This window comes from Bufo gargarizans, chromosome 1 (genome assembly GCF_014858855.1).
Source record: "Bufo gargarizans isolate SCDJY-AF-19 chromosome 1, ASM1485885v1, whole genome shotgun sequence".
Taxonomy (NCBI): Eukaryota; Metazoa; Chordata; class Amphibia; order Anura; family Bufonidae; genus Bufo; species Bufo gargarizans.
In genome coordinates, this window is record NC_058080.1 from 252,817,396 (window position 1) to 252,844,767 (window position 27,372).

Genomic DNA, 27,372 nt, shown 5'->3' on the forward strand with positions numbered 1-27,372 from the left:
TAAAATTTATACCATAAAAACGCAGTGGCAGTATTGCTGTTTTTCCCTTCCCCCTCCCAGAAGGAGTTAATATAAGTTAATCAGAAAAGTATGTGTACCCCAAAATTGTGCCATTAAAAACTACAACTTGTCCCGCAAAAAACTAGCCCTCATAAAGCTATATAGACGGAAAAATAAAAAAGTTATTGCTCTTCTTACGCGACGATGAAAAAAGGAAGACAAAAGCTTGGTCAAAAGGCCCAAAATAGGCTGATCACTAAGGGGTTAATGAAGCACAAAATGCTATTAAAAAACAACTTAGGATGCTCTAAAAGCATGGAAACTTCTTTTGCAAAACCCCATACTTGGGGGTATCTGCAATTGTATTTTAAATGTATTGTATTCAAGGGCGTAACTACCATATCGGCAGACCATATGACTGCTATGGGGCCCAGGGTAAGAGGGGGCCCAGTCTTAGTGGGGATTATCTCCTTTTCTACTGGAGGTGAAAAATTGGTCAGGACTCTACCCTCTAAAGGAACAACTTTTAGAAAATGAGGCAGTGGAAAAATGGCCCAAGGGTCATTGAAAAGAGTTTAAGCAGAAACCCTTCTGTCCTGTGTGGGGGCCTGGTTTGATCCTTGCTATGGGGCCCTTACTTCTCTATGTACGCCACTAATTGTATTAGAAAAGGAAGAATGGTTGGCAATGGTCAGCAGGAACAGGGCTAACCACCTTGTTCCTCCCCTCTTGGTAGGAGTGACCAAGAGAGACCAACACAATTCTAATTCAAGAAAGAATCAGCAACAAAACAGGAGAGAAATGAGCAAAATACATGTTAACAGATACTGCTGCAAGGTGAGGGACAAAAGCTCAGACACCACCACCTACTTAAACCGTCTAGGCCAGACTAACATAAACCTGTACTACTGTACAGTCGACACCTTTATCCACTAGTTCTTGCTAATACCAACCTATTGTATTACAGACCTGAGAAGCCTACCCTCAGGGGGTCCAAAGATCCGGGAGAAGTACTTAAATAATTATAACACAGAAAACAAAAAAGCTTCACCTAAAATGTAACCTTTATTAATACAATTAAAAAGATCCTAAAAATAACCAAGAAAACCCCTAGAAAACTCTTTTTCACCCTACCTAGGAGCGGAACTGCTGCCCTGATAATGGTGATCCCACTGTCTTCTTTGTTTTCCCTAGAAAACCCTGTGCACTGGGGTATCCAGGTAAGGAAGTGGGATTGCAAAAGAGTGCTTGTATTTAGGTATACTAATATACTTATATACACATGAAATGAGAAGATAGGATTTTAATTGTTCTGATGTTTTAGGATATTACCTATTGACCAGCCTATTGCCATCCAACTAGCTACCATACCTTTTCATCTGGTCCAGTGAAACTGCACTTTGTATTTATTGCTGTGGATGTGCCACAAGTTATATTTTTCACCAACTAAAGAGAGACTGGTACACTTTTACTTCTGGACTGATTCTTCAAACTACATTTTACTGCACCAAACCCTAGAGAGAGATGGCCTGAGGGAGTACAGCGTGGCACAACATCTCATCAGGGCCACTACCACTCCCATCCTCTGCACCGGTTTCTCGGGGGCTCGCTGCATTTATAAATGAAGAATTAATCAAAACACCTGAAAAGGTGTCCAAAATATTCTTGGTGTGACTTCTCTCATAGAAATATGAAATGTTTACAGTAGGTCAGAATTTTTTTTCTATAACAGAGCAAAACAACTGAAATATTTAGTGTAGATATAAAATAAGCCTTACTTGTTCACCTTGGGTGAATGCATGCTAAGGGGGGACATGGTTAACCCATACAAATATATAAATGGATCATACAAAAAATACGGAGAAAAACTGTTCCATGTAAAATGCCCTCAAAAGACAAGGGGGCACTGCCTCCGACTGGAGAAGAAAAAGTTCAGTCTCCAGAAGCGTCAAAGCTTCTTTACTGTGAGAACTGTGAATCTGTGGAATAGACTTCCTCAGGACCTGGTCATAGCAGGAATAGAGATCTCGCAAACAAACAATTTTCCGTTAGCGAACGGCGAACGTGAATTTCCGCAAATGTTCGCGAACCGGGCGAACCGCCATAGACTTCAATAGGCAGGCGAATTTTAAAACCCACAGGGACTCTTTCTGGCCACAATAGTGATGGAAAGGTTGTTTCAAGGGGACTAACACCTGGACTGTGGCATGCCGGAGGGGGATTCATGGCAAAACTTCCATGGAAAATTACGTAAATGACACAGAGTCAGGTTTTAATCCATAAAGGGCATAAACCACCTAACATTCCTAAATTGTTTGGAATAACGTGCTTTAAAACATCAGGTATGATGTTGTATCGATCAGATAGTGTAAGGGTTATGCCCGCTTCACAGTGACAGACCAAACTATGACAGACCAAACTCCCCGTTAAATGCCCGCAAACAACCGCAAACAGTCCATTTGCACAACCGCAAACTCCCCATTTGCACAAGGTTGGATACCAAGCTAGCATGTCCCGTTCCTTGTTCTCACTGACGCCATTGAAGGTCTCTTCCTCCACCCAGCCACGTACAACACCAAGGGTTCCTGAAATGTGACAACAAGCCCCCTAGAACGCCTGCTGTGGTTGGTCTTCCACCTCCTCAAAGCCACCTTCCTCCTCTGACTCCTCTTCTTCAGACTCCTCTCTCTGCATTGCCGCAGGTCCTGCAATCGTCGATGACAAGGCTGCTTCTGGTGGTGATGGTGACCACAACTCTTCCTCTTCATGCTCATCTACGGCCTGATCCAGCACTCTTCGCAGGGCACGCTCCAGAAAAAATGCATATGGGATGAGGTCGATGATGTTGCCTTGGGTTTGCCTAACCAGATTTGTCACCTCCGCAAAAGGACGCATTAGTCTACAGCCATTGTGCATAAGCGTTCAGTAACGCGGCCAAAAAATACCCAGCTCCGCAGAGGCTGTCCTCTTTTTTTAAATTAAAAAAATCTGTTCTTACCAGTTTAATCTCTGTTTTGTCCCCTTATCAGGGGCCGGTGTATGGTATAGATTTTAGGAACCGGGAGAGATGGAAAGAGATGGTTGGTCGGTCCTCTTACTTCCAACTTGGGGCACAGCGCGTGCGCCGTGCAATGTACTGTGCCACCCTATATGAGTGGTGTGTTAAGTAGTACTATTCTTATCAGTTTAATCCCTGTTACGTCCCCTATCAGGGGACGTGTATCGAATAGATTTTCGACAACGGCAAAGAGTTGTCAATAGTTGACACACTCATGACATAAATGTTATTCCTCTATGCGTCAATCTTGGTGTAGTGATGACTGTGCTCGTGCGCACGTTTGGGAGATTGCAGGCGATGGTGGTTTTTCAAAGCCTATGGTCATGCTGAGGTAGTTCAGTGACAGTTAAGTGACCCAGAAAACAATGATTCTGCAGTGTGGGCCCATTGTTGGCCTAGTAGGCTTTAATGATCACCTTAGATGATCACAAAGAAAATTCATGTTTTTTCTATGCAAAATTATCCAGCCGATCGCTTTTGGTCTGTTCACAATGAAGCAACGACCTTATCATCTGGGGTGTGCCAACATTGCCAACACACTCATAGAGGTAATCGCTTCATTGTGATACGCAAGCCCCTTCACCACAACAAGGTAACGATCAAGAAGGGAATTGACACATGTATGTGCAGAAAGTGCACTAAAACATTGCTGCTTGAACCCTAGTTGGTGGCATCTCATCAGGCCTTTTTTAGTCAAATGTATCGGCCACTGTCAGTCCCGGGGGATAGGCCAGAAGTTCTATCGCAAATTGGGATAGCTCAGGCCACAGGTCAAGCCTGCACACCCAGTAGTCAAGGAGTTCATCGCTCCTCAGAGTGTCGATATCTGCAGTTAAGGCGAGGTAGTCTGCTACCTGTCGGTCGAGTCGTTCTCTGAGGGTGGACCCCGAAGGGCTGTGGCGATGCGTAGGACTTAAAAAGCTCTGCATGTCCTGCATCAACAACACGTCTGTAAAGCGTCCTGTCCTTGCCGGCGTGGTCGTCGTAGGAGGAGGATTACTTTCACCTCTTCCCCTGTTAGATTCCCGTTGTGCTGTGACATCACCCTTATAGGCTGTGTGAATCATACTTTTTAACTTGTTTTGGAACTGCTGCATCCTTTCCGACTTCAGGTAATTCGGTAACATTTCAGACACTTTCTGATTATACCGGGGGTCTAGTAGAGTGGCGACCCAGTACAGGTCATTCTCCTTCAGCCTTTTTATACGAGGGTGTCACAACCAGACAGCTGAGAAGCTCTGACAGAAGCCTTTCAGAACCTCCTCCTTGAGTTTTCTTTGTTTTGAATTTCAGTTCCTCATTTCGTTAGCCTCTCTCAGCTGTCATGTAGTTGGACTGATTGCATCCCTTTAAATTCCTCCTCATAATGTATTAGTGTGCGGCTTTACAACTTCCTGGAGTGTGTGTGCATGCTGATCCTATCTTCCAGCCTTCTACAAGATAAGTGCTGTACATTTATTTGTGATTTTCTGTTTGCTGGATCCCAGGTGACCCTGACTCCCTCCGTGTCTAGTGTAGGGAGCCGGTGGTCGTGTCCCCTCACTATTGTAGGGTATTCAGGTGGTATATAGTCGAGGTACGTGGATATGCGATCATCCACCATTGGGATTTTCGCATAGGCTGAGCAGACAGGGAGAGAGCCAGGACTGATGCAGGGGTCTCCCTTTTGTTCCTTAGTTTTGGATCCAGTGAGTCATATATTCATTTTGCATTGTCTTGTTTCCTGTACACCTTCCGTGAGATTATAAGCCGCCAAAACCGTCTCAAGCATGGATCCGGTTTCACTTTTGACTGAACGTTTCCAGGGTCTTTCATTGGAGGTAGCTGATCTCCGTAAGACTCTTTCTCAGTTTCTAGTGACCGGTTCAGCTTGCGTTCATGGAGTTTGTTCTGAGCCTAAGATCTCGCTCCCGGATACGTTCTCCGGGGGTAGTGAGAATTTTGTGCGTTTCAGAGAGGCTTGCAAACTCCATTTTCGCCTTCTTCCCCATTCCTCTGGTGATGAGGAATGGAGGGTGGGGATCATTATATCGCTGCTCAGGGGTAACGCTCAGTCCTGGGCCTTTTCGCTGCCGGAAGGGGCACGGCCCCTCCGTTCAGTGGATGATTTCTTTTTAGCCCTGGGTCAGATATATGATGATCCGGATCGTGTTGCTTTGGCTGAGTCTAGACTACGTCTGTTATGCCAGGGTAAACAATCCGCAGAGATATACTGCTCAGAATTTCGGAGATGGGCAGCTGATACTGGTTGGAATGATGCTGCACTCCGAAGTCAATTTTGCCATGGTCTTTCAGAGGGAATGAAAGATGCATTTGCCTTTCATGAGAGGCCTATCTCCTTGGACTCTGCTATGTCTCAGGCCGTTCGTATTGACAGGCGTCTTAGAGAGAGAGGAGAGATCTCTCCTTCCTGTCATACTCAGTCCCAGGACAGTGCAGCGGTCTCATTCTATGCGCAGGGGTCTCAGTCGCTGTCAGCCCCTTCTGAGCAGGAGCCCATGCAGCTGGGGTTGATTGCCTCTGACAATAGAAGATTCAGCCCGCATGGGAAGGTTTGTTTTTGTTGTGGAGGTATAAATCATTTGGCAAATGTTTGTCCCTCTAGGAGATTCAGGCAGTTTTCTGGGAGTAATAAAGAAACAAAAAGGAAAAAATCTTTTAAAAATGTTCCATCTCTTTACTATTGGCAGGGTTGAGGCGGAAATTGAAGGTTTTCCGTTTGCTTGTAGTTCCTGTTTTGTCCTGCCTGCCAGGGTGGCGCTAGAGAGCAAGAACATTTTTTGTGAGATTTTTGTAGATAGTGGAGCAGCTGTCAATCTCATTGATAATCATTTTGCGATAACTCATGGTTTCCAGGTGTGCACTTTGGGAAAGGATATTCCTGTTTTTGCTATTGATTCCGCTCCACTTTCTCAGAAATCATTAAAGGGCATAGTTCACAATATTCGTTTAATTGTGAGTGATGCTCATGTTGAGGATGTGTCATGTTTCGTCCTTAGCGGATTACCTACTCCTCTTGTGTTGGGGCTACCCTGGCTCACTAAACATAACCCCACCATTGATTGGCAAGCGAGGCAAATAAATGGTTGGAGTGACTTTTAAGAGAGAATTGCCTCACGACATCTGTTTCTGAGGTTTCTACTAAGACTGTACCATCTTTTCTCTCTGAATTTTCGGATGTCTTCTCTGAGAGTGGAGTTCAGGATTTGCCCCCGCACAGGGAGTACGATTGCCCTATTAATCTCATCCCAGGCGCCAAGCTGCCTAAATCTCGTTTATACAACCTCTCCCAACCTGAAAGGGTCGCTATGCGTGCTTATATCTCTGAGAGTCTGAGAAAAGGACACATACGACCCTCGAAGTCACCTGTTGCTGCTGGTTTTTTCTTTGTTAAGAAAAAAGATGGTTCTTTAAGACCTTGTCTGGATTTCAGGGAGCTGAACAGTATCACTATTCGTGACCCTTATCCGCTTCCTCTGATCCCGGACCTGTTCAACCAGATTGTTGGGGCTAAAGTCTTTTCCAAGTTAGATCTAAGAGGGGCATACAACCTGGTCAGGGTCAGAGAAGGAGACGAATGGAAGATGGCCTTCAATACCCCTGAGGGCCATTTTGAGAATTTGGTTATGCCTTTTGGTTTGATGAATGCCCCAGCCGTTTTTCAGCATTTCGTGAACAGCATTTTTTATCATTTAATGGGAAAATTTGTATTAGTGTATTTGGATGACATTTTGATTTTTTCTCCTGATTTCAAAACTCATAAGGAACACTTACGTCAGGTCTTGCTCATCCTGCAGGAGAATAAATTATACACGAAACTGGAAAAATGTGTGTTTGCGGTTTCAGAAATTCAATTTCTGGGGTTTCTTCTCTCCGCTTCTGGTTTTCGCATGGACCCCGAGAAGGTCCGTGCTGTGCTTGAGTGGGAGCTTCCTGAGAATCAGAAGGCGCTGATGCGTTTTTTGGGCTTTGCCAATTATTACAGGAAGTTTATTTTGAATTATTCCTCTATTGTTAAACCACTCACTGATATGACCAGAAAGGGGGTAGATTTTTATTCCTGGTCGGTAGAGGCGCGTAAGGCCTTTTCTAATATCAAGGAGAGTTTTGCTTCCGCTCCCATCTTGGTACAACCTGATATTTCTCTACCCTTCATAGTTGAGGTTGATGCTTCTGAGGTGGGTGTGGGTGCGGTCTTGTCTCAGGGTTCCTCTCCTGCCAAATGGCGAGCGTGTGCCTTTTTCTCGAAGAAACTCTCCTCCGCAGAGAGAAATTACGATGTGGGAGATAGGGAATTGTTGGCTTTTGAGGAATGGCGCCATTGGCTAGAGGGAGCCAGACACCCTATTACCGTGTTTACTGACCATAAAAATCTGGCCTACTTGGAGTCAGCCAAGCGTCTGAACCTGAGACAGGCCAGATGGTCTTTGTTTTTTTCAAGGTTTAATTTTGTTGTCACGTTCCGCCCTGGGGTTAAGAATGTGAAGGCAGATGCCCTGTCACGTTGTTTTCCGGGGGGTGGGAATTTTGAAGACCCGCGTCCCATTTTGGCTGAAGGTGTGGTGGTCTCTGCTCTTTTTCCTGAATTGGAGGCAGAGGTGCAGGCAGCCCAGTCAGAGGCTCCTGATCTTTGTCCTCCTGGGAGATTGTTTTTGCCTCTCGCTTTAAGACACAAGATTTTTAAGGAACACCACGATACGGTCCTTGCTGGGCACCCGGGGGCAAGAGCCACAGTGGATCTCATCGCTCGGAGATTCTGGTGGCCTGCGCTTCGTAAGTCGGTTGAGGGTTTTGTGGCAGCCTGCGAGACTTGCGCTCGTGCCAAAGTCCCTCATTCACGGCCATCAGGTCCTCTCCTTCCCTTACCCATTCCTTCCCGTCCTTGGACACATCTGTCCATGGACTTCATAACGGACCTGCCTCGTTCCTCGGGGAAGACTGTGATTCTGGTGGTGGTGGACCGTTTTAGCAAAATGGTGCATTTCATCCCTTTTCCTGGTTTGCCCAATGCTAAGACGCTGGCGCAGGCATTTATTGATCACATTGTCAAATTGCATGGTATTCCTTCAGACATAGTCTCTGATAGGGGCACGCAGTTTGTTTCCAGATTCTGGAAGGCTTTCTGTTCTCGCTTGGGGGTTCGGTTGTCATTCTCTTCTGCTTTCCACCCGCAGTCGAATGGCCAGACAGAGCGCGTCAATCAGAATCTGGAGACATATCTGCGCTGTTTTGTGGCGGAGAATCAGGAGGATTGGTGTTCTTTTTTGTCCCTTGCTGAGTTTGCTTTAAATAACCGTCGTCAGGAGTCCTCTGATAAGTCACCATTTTTTGGTGCATATGGGTTTCATCCGCAGTTTGGGACTTTCTCGGGAGAGGGGTCTTCTGGTTTACCTGATGAGGACAGATTCTCCTCGTCTTTGTCTTCTATTTGGCAAAAGATTCAGGATAATCTAAAGAGCATGAGTGAGAGATATAAGCGTGTGGCAGATAAGAGACGTGTGCCTGGTCCGGACCTGAATGTTGGTGATCTGGTGTGGTTGTCTACCAAGAATATCAAATTGAAGGTTCCCTCCTGGAAGTTGGGTGCTAGGTTTATTGGGCCTTACAAAATCCTGTCTGTCATCAATCCTGTTGCCTACCGTCTTGATCTTCATCAGACTTGGAAGATCCATAATGTTTTTCATAAGTCCTTATTGAAACCTTATGTTCAACCCATTGTACCCTCGCCTTTGCCTCCTCCTCCGATTATGGTTGATGGGAATCTTGAATTTCAGGTCTCTAGGATTGTGGATTCTCGTCTTGTCCGCGGTTCTCTCCAGTACCTCGTTCATTGGGAGGGTTATGGTCCTGAGGAGAGGATGTGGGTCCCAGTGACGGACATTAAGGCCACTCGTCTCATCAGGGCTTTCCATAGGTCCCATCCTGAGAAGGTGGGCTCTGAGTGTCCGGAGTCCACTCGTAGAGGGAGGGGTACTGTCACAACCAGACAGCTGAGAAGCTCTGACAGAAGCCTTTCAGAACCTCCTCCTTGAGTTTTCTTTGTTTTGAATTTGAGTTCCTCATCTCGTTAGCCTCTCTCAGCTGTCATGTAGTTGGACTGATTGCATCCCTTTAAATTCCTCCCCATAATGCATTAGTGTGCGGCTTATACAACTTCCTGGAGTGTGTGTGCATGCTGATCCTATCTTCCAGCCTTCTACAAGATAAGTGCTGTACATTTATATGTGATTTTCTGTTTGCTGGATCCCAGGTGACCCTGACTCCCTCCGTGTCTAGTGTAGGGAGCCGGTGGTCGTGTCCCCTCACTATTGTAGGGTATTCAGGTGGTATATAGTCGAGGTACGTGGATATGCGATCATCCACCATTGGGATTTTCGCATAGGCTGAGCAGACAGGGAGAGAGCCAGGTCTGATGCAGGGGTCACCCTTTTGTTCCTTAGTTTTGGATCCAGTGAGTCATATATTCATTTTGCATTGTCTTGTTTCCTGTACACCTTCCGTGACAGAGGGTCCCTCAACAGGCATGACAGCATGAAGGACCCCATTTGCACAAGGTTGTATGCCGAGCTACTCATGTCCCGTTCCTCGTCCTCACTGATCTCATTGAAGGTCTGTTCTTCCCCCTAGCCACGTGCAACACCACGGGTACCAGATAGGTGACAACGAGCACCCTGGGATGCCTGCTGTGGTTGGTCTTCCTCCTCCTCAAAGCCACATTCCTCCTCTGACTCCTCTTCCTCAGGCTCCTCTTCCAGCGTTGCCGCAGGTCCAGCAAGCGATGCTGATAAGGCTGTTTCTGGTAGTGATGGTGACCACAACTCTTCCTCTTCCTCTTCACACTCATCTATGGCCTGATCCAGCACTCTTCGCAGGGCACGCTCCAGGAAGAAAACAAATGGGATGATGTCGCTGATGGTGCCTTCGGTGGGACTGACTAGGTTTGTCACCTCCTCAAAAGGACGCATGAGCCTACAGGCATTGCGCATGAGCATCCAGTAACGTGGCAAAAAAATACCCAGCTCTACAGAGGCTTTCCCAGCACCCCGGTCATACAAATACTCGTTGATGGCTTTTTATTTTTGGAGCAGGCGGTCGAACATTAGGAGTGTTGAATTCCAACATGTCGGGCTGTCGCAAATCAAGCACCTCACTGGCATGTTGTTTCGCCGCTGAATATCTGAAAAGTACGCCATGGCCGTGTAGGAACGCCTGAATTGGCCACACACCTTCCTGGCCTGCTTGAGGATGTCCTGTAAGCCTGGGTACTTATGCACAAAGCGTTGTACGATCAAATTCAACACATGTGCCATGCACGGCACATGTGTCAACTTGCCCAAATTCAATGCCGCCAACAAATTGCTTCTGTTGTCACACACCACTTTGCCGATCTCCAGTTGGTGCGGAGTCAGCCACTGATCCACTTGTGCATTCAAGGCGGACAGGAGTGCTGTTCAGGCAAGTCAACCCCAAGACAGCATGACACTCTCGTATCCGGGATGTGGAATAGCCCCTGGGAAGCTGGGGGGGTGCAGTTGATGTGGAGCAAGACGCAGCAGCAGAAGAGGACTTAGCCAAGGAGGTTAGTGAAGAGGATGGAGTAGGATGAGTAGAGGAGGTGGCAGCAGGCCTGCCTGCAAGTCGTGGCGGTGTCACCAACTCCTCTGCAGAGCCACACATTCCATTCTTGGCAGCTGTCAGCAGGTTTACCCAATGCACAGTGTACTTGATATACCTGCCCTGACCGTGCTTTGCAGACCAGGTATCAGTGGTCAGATGGACCCTTGCCCCAACACTGTGTGCCAGACATGCCATGACTTCCTTTTCCACAATAGAGTACAGGTTGGGGATTGCTTTTTGTGAAAAAAGAAATTTGGACGGGTACCGTCCACTGCGGTGTCCCAATAGCTACAAATTTTTTGAAGGCCTCAGACTCCACCAGCTTGTATGGTAAAAGCTGGCGGGCTAAGAGTTCCGACAAGCCAGCTGTCAGACGCCGGGCAAGGGGGTAACTCTGTGACATTGGCTTCTTACGCTCAAACATTTCCTTGACAGACACCTGACTGTGGGCAGATGAGCAGGAACTGCTGAAGGTGAGAGGCGGAGTGGCGGGTGGTTGAGAGGGGGCAAGGAGGACAGTAGTGGTGGACTTGGCTGAAGATGCTGGACCAGGAGGAGGATGGTGGCTTTGAGTTTGTGTGCTGCTTGTACTCGTCATCATGTGGTGATAGGCGTTTGTGATGTGAGATCATGTGCCTTCGCAAATCAGTTGTACCTAGGTGGGTGTTGGACTTCCCACAAATCAGTTTCTTTTGGCACAGGTTGCAAATAGCATCGCTGTTATCAGAGGCAGACACACACAAAAAAGCCACACTGCTGAGCTTTGCAATGACGGCATTCTGGTGGTGGCAACAGCATGCATTGATTGGCGTGCTGTCTGGCTGACCCCGGGTGCTGATACATTCTGTCTGACTGTGCCACTAGCTCCTTGCGACGACCTCCCCCTGCTTCCAACTCGTCTCCTCCTCCTCTCTGTCTCCCCATCTGAACTTTCCCCCTGTTCTTCTTCTCTTCGAGCGGGCACCCACGTGACATCCACAGACACATCGTCATCATCAACCGCTTCACTTGTATCTGACAACTCAGCAAAGGAAGCAGCAGCGGGTACAACATCATCATCATCACACCGTACGTCCATGTGTGTAATGCTGCCTGACTGAAACATATCCCTGTTATCTACATCCTCTGGCAATAATGATTGCGCATCACTCATTTCTTCCAACTGATGTGTAAATAACTCCTCTGACAGATCAAGTGAAGCGGCTGTGGTGCTAGTGTTGGTGGTGGCGGCGGGCGGGCGAGTGGTAACTTGAGAGGTGCCCGAAGCTGAGCTGCAGGAGGATGGTGCATCAAGGTTCCGACAGGAAGCTGTAGAAGATTGGGTGTCCTGTGTTAGCCAGTCAACTATATCCTCAGAACTTTTCGAGTTCAGGGTACGTAGCCTCTGAACACATGGATTTATTCTAAGGCCAAGGGAAATCACAGCACCACGACCACGACGGCCCCTGCGGGGTGGCCTGCCTCTGCCTTTCATTTTTTTTAGATTAGTGGTACTATGCATGCAAGGTACTGTGATGTACTGTGCCACCCGATCTGACTGGTCGGCACTGGCAGTGGGCACAGTACACTCTGTGGGCCTGACACACGCTGGCAGGCAACTGCAATTATATTACAAAGAAAAAATTGTTTTACTGTTTTAAATGCAAGCTACTGTGCCACCAGATATGAGTGGTGGGCACTGGGCCTGACACACGCTGGCAGGCAACTGCAATTATATTACAGAGAAAAAAAAAAAAAGCAGACTGATGTACTAGCCCTAAAAAAGGCTTTTTGGGGTGCTGTCAGGACGCTGTGCTTACATCAGATCAGATGAGTCTTTGCGGACTAGAGTGGACACAGAACACTTGCCTAGCTAACGATTTCCCTATTCATTCAGCAGCAGCACTCTCCCTCCTCTCTCTAACACTGCAGCTTCAGAATGAATCTAAAATGGATGCTGTGCAGGAGGTGGGAGTGTCTGGGAGGGAGGGTATGCTGCTGATTGGCTGGAATGTGTCTGCTGACTGTGAGGTACAGGGTCAAAGTTTGCTCAATGATGACAAATAGGGGGCGGACCGAACATCGCATATGTTCGCCCGCCGCGGCGCCGGGAACTGTTCGCCGGCGAATAGTTCGGGACATCTCTAAGCAGGAACAGTGGACAGTTTTAAAAAGGGTTTAATGCTTATGAAAACGCGTAGAAATCTGAGTCTCAATTCCTTCTAGGATTTGCGTCCCCACCTATCCCTTGGTTGAACTTGATGGACTTATGTCTTTTTTTTACCGTATCAACTATGTAACTATATATTTAGAAAACGTATAAGCAGCATGTCGCTAACATATATTTTTTATCAGAATTTTTCTATCATTGTATGTATTTGCTGAGTAATCACCGAGCACATTTTTAACAAATGATCAGCAAGACAATGATCTAAAGGCATAAAAAAAGTCCACATCTGAATGGCTGGGCACAAAGAAAAAACTGAAGTTTGGAATTTGCTGAACTTCTGACATGGACCTGGCAGGACCTGAAATAGAAAGTGTATGAAAAAAAGACTACCAGCTTGCCTGAATAAAAGGGGATGCCACAGGATATGGAGAGAGCCACACACACACACACACTCAGACCCAGTCTCGAACTGGCCCACAGGGGTACAGGTGAATTCCCCGACGGGCCCCTGGGCAAGGTGGGCCACTAGTCTCCCACCCCCTGCATAAGTGGCACACAGTAGATTTAATCCATTACATATAGATAGGCAGTGTACAGCAGCAGAATATTTAAGAAGCTACCCAGTTTATTATAGACATGATCATGTGGCTGAAATGACCTATATACTATAGGTACAGAGGCAGGTCAGCCAGTGTCCTCCTTTTCCAGGGACCTGCCCTCTCAAAGTCGCTCCAGAAAGTATATTATAAGTGTATTACACCCCTATATACTGCACACCTATCAATAGTACACCTTTTGTGGCCCTATTAGCTAGCGATTTGTGGCCCTAACAGTCTGTCCCTGCTCCACACAGCAACCTCTCCCAACACTGGCAAAACACTGAATGTAAAATGGCGGCCAGATCAGGTTTATTTATAAGGTAGGGGCAGGGGCGGATTAAGTGCATCATAGGCCCGGGGCTGTTTCCTAAACTTGGGCCCCTTTTCTCTATTTATTAATGTGGTAGCGGAATATCCATAACGGAATTCTTAGATAACCCGAACCTTATACGCCGAACTTGAAAACAGAAGTTCGCTCATCCCTAGTGCCTAGCCCAGCACACCAAGTGTTTGAACATCAAAATGGTGGATTATTAATCCTTGTAATCCATCATTTTGATGGTCAAAAACTTGGTGTGCTGGGCTAGGCACCTGTGAAGAGAAGGATCAATTGTAATCAACCATTTTAACCACTTTACGTCCGCCCATAGGATATAAACGTCCTATGGGTGGACCTCTATTTCTGAAAGCACGTTTTAAAACGTCCTTTCAGAAATAGCAGCTGCACGCTAATCGTGCAGCTGCTGATCGGGTTGCCCGCTGTCAGTGACAGCAGGGCAACCCAGAGAGAAGGCAGGGACAGTGCCCAGGTGTCCCTGCCTTCCGGATCGCTGCAGACACAGCGCTCACCGAGCGCTGTGTATGCAGAGCAGGAAGCGCTGTGCGCTTCCTGTTCCAGCCCGGCGGTCATGTGATCGCCGGGACCGGAGAGTGCAGGAGCTGTGTGAGGTCTTACAGAGACCTCGATCAGCCCTGCTCTGAGGCTGTACAGCGCAGAATCACGCTGTACAGCTTCTCTGGGGGGTGCATTTCTTCTGTAACTGGGGCTACTATGTCAGCCCCAGTTACAGGAGAAATCAACAGTGAAAAAAAAAAGAAAAAATGAAGCAAATGTCCCCCAGAGGTCTTGTATGACCTTATGGGGGACGAAAAGTGTAAAATAAAATAAAAAAAAATAAAGGGTTGAAAAAAATAAAATAAAAAAAAGTTTCACATGTAAAAAAAAAAAAAGGTCCCCAAGTAAGGAATAAAAAAATAAAATAAAATAAAATAGACATATTTGGTATTGCCACGTCCGTAAAAAACAGCTCTATAAAAATATCACATGAGCTAACCCCTCGGGTGAACACCGTAAAAAAAAAAAAAAAAAAACTGTGTCAAAACAAGCAATTTTTGTCACCTTGCATCACAAAAGGTGCAACACCAAGTGATCAAAAACGCGTATGTCCCACAAAATGGTACCAATAAAACCGTCACCTCATCCCGCAAAAAATGAGCCCCTACATAAGAAAATCTCTCAAAAAATTAAAAAACTATAGCTATCAGAACATGGACACATTAAAACATAATTTTTTTGTTTCAAAAATGCTATTATTGTGTAAAACTTTAATAAATGAGAAAAAGTATACATATTAGGTATCGCCACGTCCGTAACAATCTGCTCTATAAAAATGTCACTTGACTGAACCCCTCAGGTGAACGCTGTAAAAATAAATAAATAGAAACTGTGCTAAAACAACCAATTTTTTGGTCACCTTGCCCCATAAAGTGTTATAATGAATGATCAAAAAATCATATGTACCCAAAAATAGTACTAATAAAACTGGCACCTTATCCCCTAATTTCCAAAATGGGGTCACTTCTTGGGAGTTTCTACTGTAAGGGTGCATCAGGGGGCTTCAAATGGGACATGGCATCTAAAAACCATGTGGAGTTCCTTTTCTTCTGCGCCCTGCCGTGTGCCCATACAGCAGTTTATGACCACATGTGGGGTGTTTCTGTAAAAACCGCAGAATCTGGGTAATAAATATTGAGTTTTGTTTGGCTGTTAACCATCGATGTGTTAAAGAAAAAATTGGATTAAAATGGAAAATCTGCCCAAAAAGTGAAATTTAAAAATTTGATCTCCATTTTCCTTTAATTCTTGTGGAACGCATAAAGGGTTAACAAAGTTTGTAAAATCAGTTTTGAGTAACTTGAGGGGTGTAGTTTCTACAATGGGGTCATTTATGGGGGTATCCACTATGTAGGCCCCACAAAGTGACTTCAGACCTGAACTGGTCCTTATAAAGTGGGTTTGGCAATTTTCTTAAAAATTTGAAGAATTTCTTCTAAACTTCTAAGCCTTCTAACGTCCTAAAAAAATAAAATGACATTTCCAAAATGATGCCAACATAAAGTAGACATATGGGGAATGTTAATAATAAATATTTTATGAGGTATCACTTTCTGTTTTAAAAGCAGAGAAATTGAAATTTAGAAAATTGCGAATTTTTCAAATTTTTGGGTAAATTTGGGATGTTTTCATAAATAAAGGTGAAATATTTTGACTCAAATTTATGACTATCATGAAGTACAATGTGTCACGAGAAAACAATCTCTGAATGACTTGGATAAATAAAGGAGTTCCAAAGTTATTACCACATGAAGTGAGATATGTCAGTTTTGCAAAATTAGGCCTGGTCAGGAAGGGGGCAAATGGCCCAGATGGGAAGTGGTTAATATCAAACACTTGGTGTAATAATCCATCATTTTTATAGTCAAACACACTTTGTGATGGGCAGTGGCACCTGTGAAAAAAGAGGCAGAGCAGAGGCCAGACAGCAGCAGCCATTTCAGTCAGATTAGAGGCAGAGCTGCAGAGTGGCTGTAGCCTGTAATCTGACTAAAATGGCCTCTGCTGGCCAATGTCTCTGTGCCACTGCTCTTTCTCTCTCCTCACAGGTGCCCAGTAGTGCTGAGCGAACTTCTGTTTTCAAGTTCGGTTTTTAAGCTATAGGTTATCTAAGAATTCCGTTATGGATTCTGCAAACAGGAACCATAACTTAGGGTCCATGGTAGCGGAATATCCATAACGGAATTCTTAGATAACCCAAACCTTATACGCCGAACTTGAAAACAGAAGTTCGCTCATCCCTAATCCCCAGATCAGCCCACCAAGTGTTTGAACATCAAAATGGTGGATTATTAATCCCTATATCATACAGGGATTAATAGTTAGGGGTGCACCGAAATTTCGGCGGCCGAAAATATCGGCCGAGAATGCACCTAATCTGTTTCTGCCGATATTTTTACATATCGGCCGGAAATAGCGGGGAGGGACTGGGAGGAGGAGCTGGGGGCCGGTGCGTTCACTGTGCTCCGGCCCCTAGCTCCAGTAGTTATAAAATGTGTACAATTAATAAGGATTCTATTCATGAGGCCCCCCTCTGCAGTATTACATTCAATATAGCCACATCCTACTCACAGGGCTGTTATCTTAATGCTGGCCGGCCGGGCAGACGAGCGGCAGCGTCACGACTGACGTCACATGCCTGCGCCGCCTCCTTCATTCAGAAAGTAGGCCGGGCACATGACGTCAGTTGTGACGCTGCCGCTCGTCTGCCCGGCCGGCCAGCATTAAGATAACAGCCCTGTGAGTAGGATGTGGCTATATTGAATGTAATACTGCAGAGGGGGGCCAAATGAATAGAATGCTTATTAATTGTACAACATTTTATAACTACTGGAGCTGGGGGCCGGAGAACAGTGAACGCACCGGCCCCCAGCTCCTCCTCCCAGTCCCTCCCCGCTATTTTGAAATATTTTCTATTAATCTATTAATTGTACAATGGGGGCTGTGGATGGCACTGTTATGGGGTGGGGGTCTGTGGATGGCACTGTTATGAGGTGGGGGGGTCTGTGGATGGCACTGTTATGGGTGGGTGGGGGTCTGTGGATGGCACTGTTATGAGGTGGGGGGGTCTGTGGATGGCACTGTTATGAGGTGGGGGGGTCTGTGGATGGCACTGTTATGGGGTGGGTGGGGGGGGTCTGTGGATGCACTGTTATGAGGTGGGGGGGGTCTGTGGATGGCACTGTTATGAGGTGGGGGGGTCTGTGGATGGCACTGTTATGGGGTGGGGGGTCTGTGGATGGCACTGTTATGAGGTGGGGGGGTCTGTGGATGGCACTGTTATGGGGTGGGTGGGGGTCTGTGGATGGCACTGTTATGAGGTGGGGGGTCTGTGGATGGCACTGTTATGAGGTGGGGGGGTCTGTGGATGGCACTGTTATGGGGTGGGGGGTCTTTTAAAAGTATTTGGGCAAAAAGGCAGTTTCGGTTTCGGTCAAGGGGTATCCTGAATTTTCGGTTTCGGACCAGAATTTTCATTTCGGTGCACCCCTATTAATAATCCATCATTTTGATGGTCAAAAACTTGGTGTGCTGGGCTGGGCACCTGTAAAGAGAAGGATCAATTGTAATCCACCATTTTAATATCAAACACTTGGTGTAATAATCCATCATTTTTTTAGTCAAACACACTTTGTGATGGGCAGTGGCACCTGTGAAAAAAGAGGCAGAGCAGAGGCCAGACAGCAGCAGCCATTTCAGTCAGATTAGAGCCAAAGCTGCAGAGTGGCTGTAGCCTGTAATCTGACTAAAATGGCCACTGCTGCTCTGCCTCTCACTCACAGACACAACCCACAGTCCCACTGCCCTGCTGCCCAGGCCATCACCATTCATTAGAATTTACTAGCTTTGGCTGCTGCTGCGCCTGCCCACTGGAATGCTGGAAGTTAACTCCGACGAAGTAGGTCCTCCTTGCTGCTTTCTCTCACAGACCCAGCCAGGCTGTCCTGACTCCTGGCACTGGCAATAGTAAGTGGTGGCACTGAGAAGACTGGGGGCGGGCACATCGGGGGCGGGAATAAAGCACTGCAGCGCTCCTTCTGTGATGGAGGAGGCTGAGCTACAGTGAGTGACTGACTGAGTCACGTGCTCCCCTCCTCTCCTCTCCACAGCACTCTGTCTTCCGCTGAATCCGCCCTGCTTCATTTTTACAGCCTATCTTCGCGGCGCTGAAGGGGGCGGGATCAAGCAAGCCGGCCGGCTGTTACTGTCTGCACTGCATCAGGCAGCGCTGGCTGTGCGTCGCTACTGCAGATATATTTTTGTAACTTGGGGTCTGGTGGTGGCGCAAAATGGGGCGTTTAGGATGGCAAATTGGCGATGGGCCCCTCACTCACCCTGGGCCCGGGGCTGCCGACCCAAACGCCCCAATTATAATCCGCCACTGGGTAGGGGGTATGTCCATGTGCTGAAACTTTCAATTGGCTGTCCTGTACCACCTGATGGATGTGTCATGTGTCAAAGGTCTTCACAATGTAAAAGTATATGGCGGGTGTGAATATTGCCATATGTTCGCATGTTCAGCGAATCGTGAACGAGCAAAGTTCGCCGCAAATCGACCGCCGGGCGAACCACAAGACCATCACTAGCCACAAATCTCCTGTTTTTAAGAAAGTCAGAAATACGCCCAAATAAATAAAGTATATAAAATATGGTAATATGGATGTTATGTAATTTGCTACCTTTACCACACTCTAGAAATGGAAGTTTCACTATGAAGTTTGCACATTTACATATATGCTGTATTAATAAAACTGACTGCTGTAATGCTTTGAGAGATCCCATGGGAAATAAAAGAATAGGTTATATCTTGCAGAAGTGACAGAGGAGTAACAGTTAGTACCTATTCCAGTTCCAAGACATTTCAGAATGTTCAGGACTTTTTAATATTTCATGTGTAAGAGAGAAAAACATACTTTAGTCCTAAATATTGGTTTAGCATATTTATAGCAGAACGCTCTAAGATTTTTTCCCTTTAGGGACATTATATTGCTTAAGAAGGAAGCTGATTAGATGGGACCAAAAGAAAATTTATTTCCTTAAGTGGATATTCTGTATATGAAGATTATTATTCTATGTACTAGCTAAGTTTAGCTAACAGTGGAACATTTTACAATGTCAAATTCTTCTATGTACTTCCAGCCAAAATGGAAACCTTATAACTAGAGATGGCCTTGTGGTTTGCCCGGCGGTCGCTTCGCGGCGAACTTTGCTCGTTCGCGGTTCGCCGAAAGGGCAAACATATGGTGATGTCCACTGGCGCCATATTCTATTACATTGTGAAGAACTTTGACCCATGACACATCTATCAGGTGGTACAGGACAGCCAATTGAGATGTTTCAGCACATGGACATACCCCTACCTTATAAATAAACCCGATCTTGCCGCCATTTTATATTCAGTCTTTTGCCAGTGCAGAGAGAGGTTGCTGTGTGGAGCAGGGACAGACTGTTAGGGACACCAAACGCTAGCTAATAGGGCTGCAAAAGTCCTTTTAAGGACTGGTATAGGTGTGCTATCGATAGGTGTGACTTTCTGAGGGGTATGATATATTTATAATATACTTTCTAATATAGAAAGTATATTATAGTGCATTTGTATTGTGCAGCAGTTGTGTGCTGTTCTGCTGTGTTACAGCAGCTACACAGTGACAAACGCTATTGGAACAAATAATTTCTACTGTTGTGATATATCAGTTGCACCCCAAAAAAAGTGATTGAGGCAGGGGTGTGATATACCTTCTTTCACAAATACTGCTCTTCTATAGGGACTTTTGTCACAGGGTCATTTTGAAAATGACAGGCAGAGGAAGAGGCAGGGGTGGTAGGGGTCGGTCAGGTGCACCAGGCAAGAGCCTAAGTGGGAAGGTGCAGAAGGTGCGTGCAATTACGTCAAAGGACAGAGTTGGTTGAGTGGCTCAATCAGCCTTCCGCTTCTGCACTCTCCTCATCCTCTCTATCTGCACCCTCTTTACTCTCTTCTGTGTGCACCCCCAAAGACACCACCATCATCGCCACCATACCCCCTCCGCTTGAGTCAGAGGAATTATTTTGCCATCCATTGCAAGACCTTACTGATGTGCAGCTATTCTTGGCATCGCATAAGGAAGAGGAGGTATCAACGGTTGCCACCCAGCAGTCTGACGACAGTACCCAGATCAGCCCAAGGAGGGTAGTCCCCGCTATTGCTGCCTAATCCGAGATGGTTGTGAAGATGATTCGGATGACGTGTCTATGGAAGTCACGTGGGTGCCCACAAGAGAGGAAGAGGAGGGTAGTTCAGAGGGAGAGACGGAGGAGAAGATAGGGAGGAGAAGAAGGAGAAGCAGGCAGAACTTACAGTGCACAGGAGGCAAAAAGCAGACTGCTAATGTATCTGGAACGAGCCATCCACCATGCATGGTCACATCTGTCTCTCCCAGGATGTCGGCACATGGCTCCGCATTGTGGGCTTTTTTTAACGTGTCCGCTGCTGACAATAGTGTTGTCGCCAAAAAATGTAACCATAATCTTCACAAAGGGAAAATCGATAAGCTTTATTAATAACACATAACAAATACATACATGATGGTAAAAGGCATCACAAAGGTGGAACACAAAGATGAGGAACAAGGGGGGGGGGGGGGCGAGAGGTCAGCACACCAACAAGCAGGGAAACAAATACAAGATGGAAAACACCAAGACACCTCAGAATAATAAGCCCCAAACAATGCTGCAATGGAGGCAAATATGAGGATAAAAAGACTTGGTGATTAAAAAAGATAATAAGCATACCCTCAATGGTGTGTCGATCTCTCAGCCATCTCCTGACCCAATGCCGTTTCGCTAATAAACTGGATTCTTCCGGTAATAATTGGGTGGCAATAGTGTTGCCATCTGCAGCCTGTGCTGTCAACGCATAAGTCGTGGTAAGCCCAACACTCACCTAGGGACGACCGCCTTAAGAAGGCACCTGGCCTCCCATCACCGAGCCCAGTGGGAGCAACACCGTCAGAACCCACAAAGCCACACTCCTGCCTCTTCTCTTTCTCCTTCTCCTCTCTCCTACCATTTGTCCTCCACTCCACCTTCTACCGTGCTGTCGTCACGTTCATCTGGCAAAAGGCAGGCTTCTGTGGTCCTAACCTCAGTATCTGAGGAAAGGGAATTAGGGGGTCATTATTTCAGAAGACTCAAAGGTAGGCAGACAATGTCATAGAGCAGCAGGAAATGCTAGCAGAATGCTTGGGTGTATAGGGAGAGGAATTACCAGTAGAAAGAGGGAGGTGCTCATGCCGCTCTACAGAGCACTAGTGAGACCTCATTTGGAGTATTGTGCGCAGTACTGGAGACCATATCTCCAGAAGGATATTGATACTTTGGAGAGAGTTCAGAGAAGAGCTACTAAACTAGTACATGGATTGCAGGATAAAACTTACCAGGAAAGATTAAAGGACCTTAACATGTATAGCTTGGAAGAAAGACGTGACAGAGGGGATATGATAGAAACTTTTAAATACATAAAGGGAATCAACAAGGTAAAAGAGGAGAGAATATTTAATAGAAGAAAAACTGCTACAAGAGGACATAGTTTTAAATTAGAGGGGCAAAGGTTTAAAAGTAATATCAGGAAGTATTTCTTTACTGAGAGAGTAGTGGATGCATGGAATAGCCTTCCTGCAGAAGTGGTAGCTGCAAATACAGTGAAGGAGTTTAAAGGGCTTCTGTCACCCCACTAAACCGTTTTTTTTTTGTTTACTTATAATCCCTACACTGCTATTTATGCCCTCATAATCTAATTAATCATTTTGGTCCAGTAGATTTTGTTTAAAGCGTGCTTTTAAAATATGCAAATTACCTTGCTACCAGCAAGTAGGGCGGCTACTTACTGGTAGCAGCCGCATCCTCCGATCCCCTCCTCATGTTGATTGACAGGGCCAGGGAATGTGATCGTTCTCTGCTGGCCCTGTTTGCATTAAAAATTTCGCGCCTGCGCCGTACCCGTCTTCAATCGGCGCAGGTGCACTGATAGGCGGCCGCTCGCTCGGCCGCTCCATCCTTAATGCGCCTGCGTCGGGTGTAGATGTGACGTCATCGGCGCAGGCGCATTGAGGATGGAGTGGCCGAGCGAGCGGCCGCCTCTCAGTGTGCCTGCGCCGACTGAATACCGTTACGGTGCAGGCGTGAGATCTTGATAGCAGACAGGGCCAGCAGAGGACGATCCCGTTCACTGGCCCTGTCAATCAACATGCGGAGGGGGCGTCTTTAGGATCAGAGGATGCGGCTGCTACCAGCAAGTAGCCGCCCTACTTGCTGGTAGCAAAGTAATTTGCATACTTTAAAAGCACGTTTTAAACAAAATCTACTGGACCAAAATGATTAATTAGATTATGTAGGCATAAATTGCAGTGTAGGGATTAAAAGTAAACCAAAAAAAACAAAAATGGTTTAGTGGGGTGACAGAAGCCCTTTAAGCATGCATAGGATAGGCATAAGGCCATCCTTCATATAAGATAGGGCCAGGGGCTATTCATAGTATTCAGTATATTGGACAGACTAGATGGGCCAAATGGTTCTTATCTGCCGACACATTCTATGTTTCTATGTTTCTATCACCATTAGGCCTCCTGCACTCAAACGTTTTTTTCCCCTTGTATTCCATCTCCCCCTCTATGATAATTATATTCATGTCAGTCTTCCTCAGGTGTATACCGCACTTTATTGGTGTATTTCTGTCTGTACTTGGATGATGTTTTATATATATAATTCTAATAAAGATCATTATTTATTTAAGGCCTATTTAGACTCAGCTTTTATTTGTTTAGGTGCAACTATTCCATGTTGAGTGGGCTTTGTTTGAGGGGTGGTAGTGTGGTCCATTTTTGGTTTTGGGCCTCCATTCAATGTGATTGTGAGTAACCTGTGCTTACTAGCGCTTGTAGGTAGTGGTAGCTAAGGGGGAAATCAGGGACAGTGGATCTTACAGCTTTGACCCCACTTCTCAGGTGGAACCAGGAGGAACCATTGGACCTCAGATGAAATGAATGATTGAATTTTTGTTTCACGTTTTCCAACTACACAGCCTGACTGCTTTCACCGGACTGGAGGATCGGGACAACTATCAAGTATTCACCGCTACACATCAACAGGATTGTCCCCTAGAAGTACAGGTAGGCGTGACTGTGTCACATATAGATACTACTAGAAATGAGTGAATTTATGAAAAATTAGTTTCGGCTGATTCACTGAATTAACCTCCTCCCGACCGCTGTACGCACCAATGCGTCCTGGAGGTGGTTGATTTATTCCTCCTGGACGCATCGGCGCGTCATCTCGCGAGACGCAAGATTTCGTCACAGCCGGCCCGCGCATGCGCATCGTGGGCCGGCATCTCGTCGAGAAGTATTTCGTCAGCAACCTGCCGGCCAATGATCGTGGCTGGCAGGTTGCTGATTTTTAAAAAGTCCAATCAAAGGCCAGATAACAGATCATATTTGTAAATATGATCTGTTATATGGCTGCCTGCTCCTCTGCTGGTTCTTTTCGTCGGTTGGATCCATCAGAGGAGCAGGCTACACAGTGAGTACACCAAACATCACATACTAGCCCCAGATCACCCCCCTGAACCCCAATTAACCCTTTGATCACCCCTTTGATCGCCCCTGTCAATCACTAGTGAAAGGAAAAAAGTGATCAGTGCAAACTGTCACTTTTTTTTTTCACTGGTATTGACCGTTAGGTTTCAGTATAGTTTAGGCCCCTTGGTTAGGTAGTTTAGGGATCGGTTAGCGCCCAGCCCACCGCACCGCAGTCCGTTATTCGCTGATTAGCGTATCGCTAATCAGCATTTGTACTTTTATAGTATCTGGAAGTGATCAAAACTGATCACGGTCAGATCTATAATTGTATTAGTGTCACTTTAGGTTCGCTCTCCACCCAAAACGCAGTGTTTGCCCGATCAGGCCTGATCGGTCGCCCACACGTGCGTTTGCCCACGCCCGCCCCACCGCAGTGACAAAAAATTTTTTTTTTTTGATCACTGCACATTCACTTTACACGCACTGCGGCGATAAAAAAATCAGTTTTGATATTTTTTATCAACCGCAGCGGCCTCCGGTACTTCGCTAGCCTCCCATTTGTAAGACAGGCTTGCTTTTTTTTTCTTGGGTAGTCTCAGGGAATACCCCTAAATTTAGTTGCCCACATGTCAAACAGGGGGAATTCCTCTGAAGAGGCCTACAGGCTTCTGACCCAGTCGGATGAGGAATGGGAACCCTCATCTGACGAATCCAGCGGGTCAGAATACGAACCTGTAGAAAGCAGTGGCTCTCTGACCCAAAGTTCGGACGAGGAGGCTGAGGTCCCTGATACCACCAGGCGTACCCGGCCCCGTGTCGCTAGACCGCAGGTTGCGCAGGATCCGCTTCAAGAGCAGCAGAGTGGGGCTGGTGCTGTCGGATTACGTGGTGAGGCATACACCAGCAGCCCAGCCCTTCCTGGACCTAGTACCAGCACTGCCGTAGAACATGGTGAAGTAGCGAGCACCAGAAGGGCAGTTGAAGCTGGTACGGTGGCACGTGCAGTAGTGACCCCGTCGCAGCCACCGCAAAGACGTGCCCGTAGAGCCCCTAGAGTCCCTGAGGTGCTGGCAAACCCTGATTGGCAGTCCCCAACTTCAGCCGCACCTGTAGTTTTCCCTTTCACCGCCCAGTCTGGAATTCGGGTTGAGACAGCTCAGATCGATTCGGCCCTGGGATTTTTTTGAGCTGTTCTTGACTGCGGAGCTCTTAGACTTAGTTGTGGCAGAGACAAACCGGTATGCCACACAATTTATAACCGCTAACCCGGGAAGCTTTTATGCCCAGCCTTTCCGGTGGAAACCAGTCCAAGTTTCCGAACTTAAAACTTTTCTGGGCCTCCTCCTCAACATGGGCCTGACAAAAAAGCATGAATTGCGGTCATATTGGTTCACGAACCCAATTCATCACATGCCCATGTTCTCTGCTGCTATGTCCAGGACACGATTTGAGACCATCCTGCGTTTCCTGCACTTTAGCGACAACACCGCCTCCCGTCCCAGAGGCCACCCTGCTTTTGACCGGCTCCACAAAATTCGGCCCCTCATAGACCATTTCAACCTGAAATTTGCAGATTTGTATACCCCAGAGCAAAACATCTGCGTAGACGAGTCCCTGATACATTTTACCGGGCGCCTTGGCTTCAAACAATACATCCCAAGCAAGCGCGCCCGGTATGGGGTCAAATTGTATAAGCTCTGTGAAAGGGCCACAGGCTATACCCACAAATTTCGGATCTATGAGGGAAAAGATCAGACCCTGGAGCCGGTCGGTTGCCCTGACTACCTGGGGAGCAGTGGGAAGACAGTTTGGGACTTGGTGTCACCCTTATTCGGCAAGGGGTACCATCTTTATGTGGACAATTTCTACACAAGTGTGGCCCTCTTTAGGCATTTGTTTCTAGAACGGATTGGCGCCTGTGGTACCGCGCGAACTAGTCGCGCGGGCTTCCCCCAACGGCTCGTTAGCACCCGTCTTGCAAGGGGGCAGAGGGCCGCACTGTGTAACGAAGAACTGCTCGCGGTGAAATGGAGAGACAAGCGTGACGTTTACATGCTCTCCCCCATTCACGCAGACACGACAATACAAATTGAGCGAGCAACCCGTGTCATTGAAAAGCCCCTCTCAGTCCACGACTATAACCTTCACATGGGAGGGGTGGACTTCAATGACCAGATGTTGTCTCCGTATTTAGTTTCCCGCAGAACCAGACGCTGGTATAAGAAGGTGTCTGTATATTTAATTCAATTGGCTCTGTATAATAGTTTTGTTCTCTAGAGTAAGGCTGGGAGAACTGGATCCTTCCTCAAATTTCAGGAAGAGATCATCGCGAACCTCCTGTACCCAGGAGGTTCCGTGGCCCCATCCACCAGTGTAGTTAGCCGTGTACACGAGCGACATTTCCCCAGTGTCGTTGCTGGTACCTCAAACCGACCGCCACCCCGAAAAAAATGTTGTGTCTGTAGCAGGAGTGGAATAAGGCGTGACACCCGCTATTTCTGTCCTGACTGTCCTGACCACCCTGCCCTATGCTTAGGGGAGTGTTTCTGGAAGTACCACACACAGGTACACCTAGCATAGGGATCATCTCACCAGGACAGGCACACAGGGCTATTAGGGCCCATTCACTCACACAGCTGCTGCAAACGTCTCCTTTCACCTGGGACAAAGTGCATAACGCACTTCGCCACATCTTTGGGCGATTTGCGCTTTGCACATTGACCCATGGGGAAGGAGAGGTTTGTTCTATAAAGGTAAAAAAAAAAAAAAAAAAAAAAAAAACACCAGTAAGCAAAAAGGTTAATGTTTAGTTCAAAAAGTTAAAGTTTATATGTTCTGTTGCAAAGTTAATAAAATTATTGCGTTGCGGCCTGGTTTTTTCTTTTTTTACCTTCCAGGTGGACCAACCGATCGACTAGCTGCAGCACTGATGTGCATTCTGACAGAAGCATTGCGCTGCTGTCAGATTACACGCAAGTCGGTGTATGTGGCGCTGCAAGACGAGATTTCTACTCTGCAGTAACAGATACGTTTGCCGATGCATACGAGCTGAGGAGGAGGCGGCGTTCCTATGCTTTGGCAAACACTTTGTATGTAAAAAAATAAATAAAAAAATCCCGGCAATGATTTATTCATCCACATCGATTGATGTGAATGGAGAAATCTGGTTTGCCAGGGCATACGAGCTAAGTGGGTATGGATGTTGGGCGGAGCTCCTATGTCCTGGCAGACGCCTTTCCCCTCCTTTTTTTTTTGGGCAGAGATTTTTTCATCCACATTGATCGATGCGAATGAAGAAATCTGTGCCGTTCATTTTTTTCTTTCAGCCCAGAGGCTGATCGGAAAAAAAAATCTCATTACCTGTATGCTCAATATAAGGAGAATAGCAGAAACTCCTAATGCTGGCCATACATGTAATGATTGCGGAGACCCTCAAATGCCAGGGCAGTACAAACACCCCACAACTGACCCCATTTTGGAAAGAAGACACCCCAAGGTAT